This window comes from Pseudophryne corroboree, chromosome 9, assembly GCF_028390025.1.
Source record: "Pseudophryne corroboree isolate aPseCor3 chromosome 9, aPseCor3.hap2, whole genome shotgun sequence".
NCBI lineage: Eukaryota > Metazoa > Chordata > Amphibia > Anura > Myobatrachidae > Pseudophryne > Pseudophryne corroboree.
Genome location: NC_086452.1, coordinates 83,542,190 through 83,548,189, shown reverse-complemented (window position 1 = coordinate 83,548,189; position 6,000 = coordinate 83,542,190). Strand labels below are relative to the sequence as shown.

General features: G+C 42.6%; 1 protein-coding gene across 1 annotated transcript in view; it reads right to left on the bottom strand.

Annotated features, from left to right (window-relative positions):
- BEND5 (BEN domain containing 5) overlaps positions 1–6,000 on the bottom strand; it is a 1,224,740-nt gene that overhangs the window by 137,710 nt on the left and 1,081,030 nt on the right. The window lies entirely within an intron of this gene.

Sequence of the window (6,000 nt, the reverse complement as noted above, 5' to 3'; positions counted from 1 at the left end):
CTATTTATTTCAACCATTCTGCTAATTGCACAAGTGTTGGAGCAGTGCTCCCCGGTGGCCTATGCCATCCCTGCCCCAACAACCTGTGATTTCACACAAGTGGCGGGGCTGAAAACATAAGATGTGTGGGAAGCTTTCTGGACGTTCAGGGTGGTTCTACACAGAACGGGGTATGTCTAGAGTGTCCTTTGGCTGCACTGCTGTCAGGGCGCCATTCCAGGGGGATGCGGTCAATTTACCTACATTCAAAATCCCGACAGTCAAAATACCGACAACCATTGACCGATGGTCATAATATCGACATGGTCAAAATACCGACATTTAAAATGTCGACAGACCAAAAAGACAACATGAGTTTTTCATGATTTTTTCATTGAAAACAGACTTGTTCATACTTTACCATCCCAGTAGACCTGGAGGAGGAATATAATAGTGCCCGAAGCACTTGCCATGCAATGGGACGCTGTACACTTATACGGTGTCCATGTCGACCTATGTCAACATACACTTTTTTTTAAGAATCTCGTGTCGAATTTTTGACCGCTCGACATTTTAAATGTTGGTATTTTGACCTTGTCTGTATTTTGACCTTGTCGGTATTTTGACCATTGTTCAATTGTTGTCTGTATTTTGACCGTCTGGATTTTGATTGTAGGTATTTCATACTCATACCATTCCAGGGACCCTGCTAGCCAGATGCAGAGGCCGTAAAGCAGTACAGATGCTGCCCCCAGGGGCCTGTGCCCTGTGTGACAGAACCGCTTGCACAACCCTCCCTACGGCCCTGTACTGTACAAATGTATATCCTTGCACTATACCTCCCAACTTCTAGAGGAGACAAAGTGGGCTTGTGTAGCACGGCGAAGCCGCATACAAAGGGGCGTGTTCTATGAAAAAAGGGCATGGCTTCACAGGAGTGGCACGATTGCTAGCCAAGCCCCCGTTTTCACCACTATGGGGGCATGCCCAGTGCTCTGTGGGCTGCTGGTATGCTGCCAGTCCTTCTGTGTCACCGCTGTTCTGCTAAACAGAGCAGCAAGTGACAAGAGCCTCCCAACTGCCACCCACTGCGGGACACTGCGGCACGCAGGTTGGACACCAGGACTGTCCCACGAAAATTGGGACAGTTGTGAGGTATGTTGCACGTACACAGTTCCGAAATGGGAAACATATCTGACCTGCAAAGGGCCTGATTCAAGTTTGAAAGTAAAGCAAAAACGCATGTAACTTTGTATCTGGAACAAACCATGTTGCCATGCAAGGGGAGCAAATACATTTATATTTTTTCTGTGCAGGGTAAATACTGGCTGCTTTTACATGTAGCCCACAAAAGGTATCTGTATTTTTACACTGTAATATGGATTTCAGTTTGAACTCACCCCACCCAAATCTAAATCTCTCTGCACATGTTACACCTGCCCTACCTGCAGTGCAGCATGGTTTTACCTACTTTTTCGCTTTGCTTACAAACATGAATTAGGCCCAGTGTGTAGAAAATGTTCTAAGTTTTCTAACCCTAGTACAAGATGCCTAAAAATATTAATTGAAGACTGTATCCTTCACATCATGGTGTAAATTCGCAATAACTACACAATTAGAAATTAAGTTCCAGCAGACTGGAGATCAAGTAAAGTTTACTTGAAAAAGTTCTTCAAATGTAATATTTATTTCCTGCCTACGGCATAACTTGCATTTTATTCTTTCCTTTTGTCCCACAAGTAGACTTATTATGAGTGTGTGGATTTCATTGCTTGCAGGCATATTGAATTTCCATGGATTTATCATTTTAATTGATGTAGGTCCTTTTTTGTCACAAACTTGTGTCTAGAAATTTGAGGTTTATCTGATTCTATTGGAGAAAAAAAAAGATCAATAACAAGTATTGGCTGGGTATTCAGTGTAAACCCAGTGACTAGGAAGAGGCCAAGTTTGTTTATTGTATTCTGTAAGTAATATTGTACTCACGTCTGTTCTCGTTAAGCAGTGTACATTGTTCAGTCTTCCAGACATGGCTAATTATATGCAGGTCTATATGGAACAATTGTGTTTCCATCTATATTACCCTCATATTGGTCTTTGTCCTGGTCTTCCTATTAACATATTGGCTAACAGTGCCTCCCTAGTGGTCCAGGCAGCCTGCTTAGCATTATAATTAGGTCCTGAATATTTTAAGATATAAATTCTCTTTACTTTGGATCTTTCATCCAGGTCACAACCGCACTCCCTGGACATCGATCTGCAAAATATTGAGGCGAATTGTACCGCTATGCATTTTTATTAAATCTTACATATAAAACACCAACATTGTTTACAGCTCTGTATAATTAGAGAGAAAATCTGCAGACATTTCTAAGCACGGATTGATCAGGATTATGATATCGTATCTCCTGTTTATGATCTTAACCCATATTATACCAGTCCTGAACTAGTGCACAGATATACTTCCTTGGACTAGACTACATAAAATTCAGTATGCAGAAACCAATGGCCACTATTTGGTCTTCTCCAATGTAGATACTTACTAGTTGCACTGCCAATACACTGTCAGTGGCTAGACCTGGAATTCACTGGCCGATGCAAATTCTCCAGCCCTTGCTTTCACTGAAACCTAGTAGTCTCATTACTGCCGGAAATCTATAACCCAATAACACAAGTACTGTTTACTGTAGCTGATTGTTTGACCCTACAAAGGGGTGTAGTATGGTATGCCGGCTGTCGGGATCCCGGCGCACAGCATACCGGCGCCAAAATCCTGACCGACGGCATACCGACAGCGTGGTGAGCGCAAATGAGCCCCTACGCGCACCACACTATCTATTCTTCCTCCAAGGGGGTCGTGGACCCCCAAGAGGGAGAAATGGTGTTGGTATGCTGGCTGTCGGGACTCCGGCGCCGGTATACTGTGCGCCGGGACCCCGACAGCCGGCAAACTGAAGACCACCCCTACAAAGATGTGTGTAGCTACACACTACAGCAAACGTCCTACAGTGTACTAAATACTGTACTTTGTCCTATACTCGGGCCACAATTATACAATGTAGGAAATTTCATCTCAATGAACAATCTGTATTACATCTATCTGTCTACATATATATATATATATATATATATCAAAAACAACAGTAGTGGGCAAATCAAATACACAAGCAGGTGTGTGTGTGTGTGTGTGTGTGTGTGTGTGTGTGTGTGTGTGTGTGTGTGTGTGTGTGTGTACATACATGTAGAAGGGCACTCTGTATACTTTAAATCCATTGCTGGGGTGCCATCCAAAGGACTTAAATATACATACTTTATCCCTGGATCCCAGGAACAAGGCGGCACCCTGCGGTCTTAGCAAAGTGCACAAACAATTTTAATCCATGTTGTCAACATTTCAAGACCCTAAGTGGGGGGTTGTTATTTGCCTGGGGGGTTATCTGCACACTCACCAAGGATCACGAAACCCCTTCTCAAGTGTTAGCGATGCCATAGGCAATTGTAAACACCTTCAGTCACGTGGGTCCATGTGTGCGTAGTAAGGGCTTGCAGGACTTTCACACATGTAGGAAACTGAAACAGGCCCTAAACTCACAGATTGGCTGATTCTACATAAAATAATGCACAAAAAAAAAAATGAAGTTAATGTTTCTTGGTGTATATGCAATCCTTTTTGGGGGGGATGAAAATGTAACTATCCACTGAGAAACATATAACTGACACATTGCGCTATCAGTCAGAACACGGTCCTGAGTGGAGTTGCATGCCCTTAGATTTGATTTCTGAATAGTATTTTGGCAGCCGGCTGATAGAGAGTTCATTTGTATTTACAAGGGCACGGAGCAGGTTATTTGCATGGGTGCAGTGTTAAAGACTTGCCAGCAATGTTTATCAAGGTTACATCAGATCAGAGAAAATAATGACAAGCCCGGGAACACGCAGATGGGTTACATATTTTATACTCTTCTATTTGCACAGGAAAGGGATTTTTTTTTTCTTCGAGGTCTTCTATATTAGGTGTGTTTTTATTCATGAATTACTGTTCAGGTGGTAATATAGCCTGCAGCTTAAATTTCCTACAAATATCAAAACTGGGCACCTGAGTGAAAAATTTAATACATCCATTTTTATTCTGTTCCATATTCTCTCGAGTCTCCCGTTTGGAATAAATATTCCGACAGATGATTGCATGGGAACACACCATGCGGACTGTGAATTGCAATGTGCACGGAGATATTTAAGATTAGTTTTTCCGTTTAATCAAATTCAAATGTTTGATGGTTCTGCACAAATTTGGTATAGAGTGAGAGTGCCTTTAGAAGCCATGTATAGGTTCAGGCAGAAATGTGTCAGTGCAGATAGGAAGCCGCTGGATAATGAAATACATAGGAGAAAATGACTTCACTGAAACTAGTCATGTATGGAGACTAGAGCTTTAAACTCCCTCTCATCCAACCACATACAGGCAATGCGACAATGAACCCACTTGAATTTGAAAGAGAAATGGAAAAATTAGAGAATATTTTTTAACATACTGTACAAAGATCTATACGATATTCTAGATTTATCAGTACTAGTTGTTATTTACATTATTTACATTGGATAGTCCCCGAAGGTTAAGTAACCAACTTGCCGCAAGTTGCGGCGGTGGAGACATAAATTACTGTAGGAATTGAATATTGCGCTGAAGTGCAGCTGTCTCCGTGATCAGTATCACTGCTACAGAGGGCACGCCTGCGCACAGCTATAGGTTGCGCTGTGCCGTGGCGGTGGAGGGATCCACTCAGATCCCTCTTCGGGGAAGGGAGCGATACTCTGAGAACCAGCTCCGTAAGATGCATTGGTTCTCACAAGCAAACTCCAAAAACGTTTAGTTTTTCGGAGTTTGCTGAATACTACTGTAGGTGGCCCTGTTGGTGCCTCTAATAATAAATGAGCGCATTACATGAACCATGCAGTAAGTAGTGTGTATGCATGTGTCACGAGAGGCCACTTGAAGTGTGTGAGGCACTGCTGAACGGTAGCTAGGACAAATGGGTGTGATATACTGTCAAGATCTACAGTAAGCAGACAGGAATTAGGTCAAGCCCATATGGTTTAAATTGACAGGATCAAAAGGTTGACAGGGTCAAAGGGTCAACATGGAAAAGGTAGATAGTAGAAAAGGTCCATAGGTACAAAAAGTAGACAGGGTATAAAGGTCAACATGGAAATGATCGACACAAAAAATGCCTACACAAGTTTTTCAAGTTTTTTGGGTGTCATTTGGTACTGTATGCTTCATCATCTATGTTCACAGTGGAAACTTGTACCCTCGCATCGCTTGCCACGCTTCAGGAAAAGTGGCTCGATGCACTCACAGCAGGTTACTGTTCCCAATCGTAGTCCACACGGATGGTAAATTAAGCAAATATTGATAAATATGTGAGAACCCCCCAAACATTGTGTTGACCATGTGTGTGTTGCAGACTAGATGGGCCAAGTGGCTCTTATCTGCTGTCACCATTATCATGTTGACCATTTCAACCTGTCAACCTTAAGCACTGTCTACCTTTTACCTCTCAACCTTTGACCCTGTCGATCTAATGTATGTCGACCATATGGTGTTGACCTATTGCCTGTATCGCTAGACAGTGTCTGTCTATACACTTGAACCCGAACAATTTAGGGGGTATGCTGCCTTCAACTGTGTACTGCCAGACATAACACATTAGAACAGGGAGAACATTTTCCTCTCAGTGTAAGCCAGACAGCACCTGCACTGCAAGGGAATATTTAGTAATATTTGCATACCATAATGATACATCTTGGGGATGGGACCCAGGGGTAAACATGAAATGTATGTCTCTGCACACACTGGAGCTGATTCTGAAGTGAGAGCAAAGCAAAAAAAAAAAAAAAGGCAAGTAACCTTGCACATGGGCAAAACCATGCTGCACTGCAGGTGGGGCAGATGTAACGTGCAGAGAGACGATGTGTGGGGTGTGTCCAAACTCAAATCTAAATTTCAGTGTAAGTATAAAG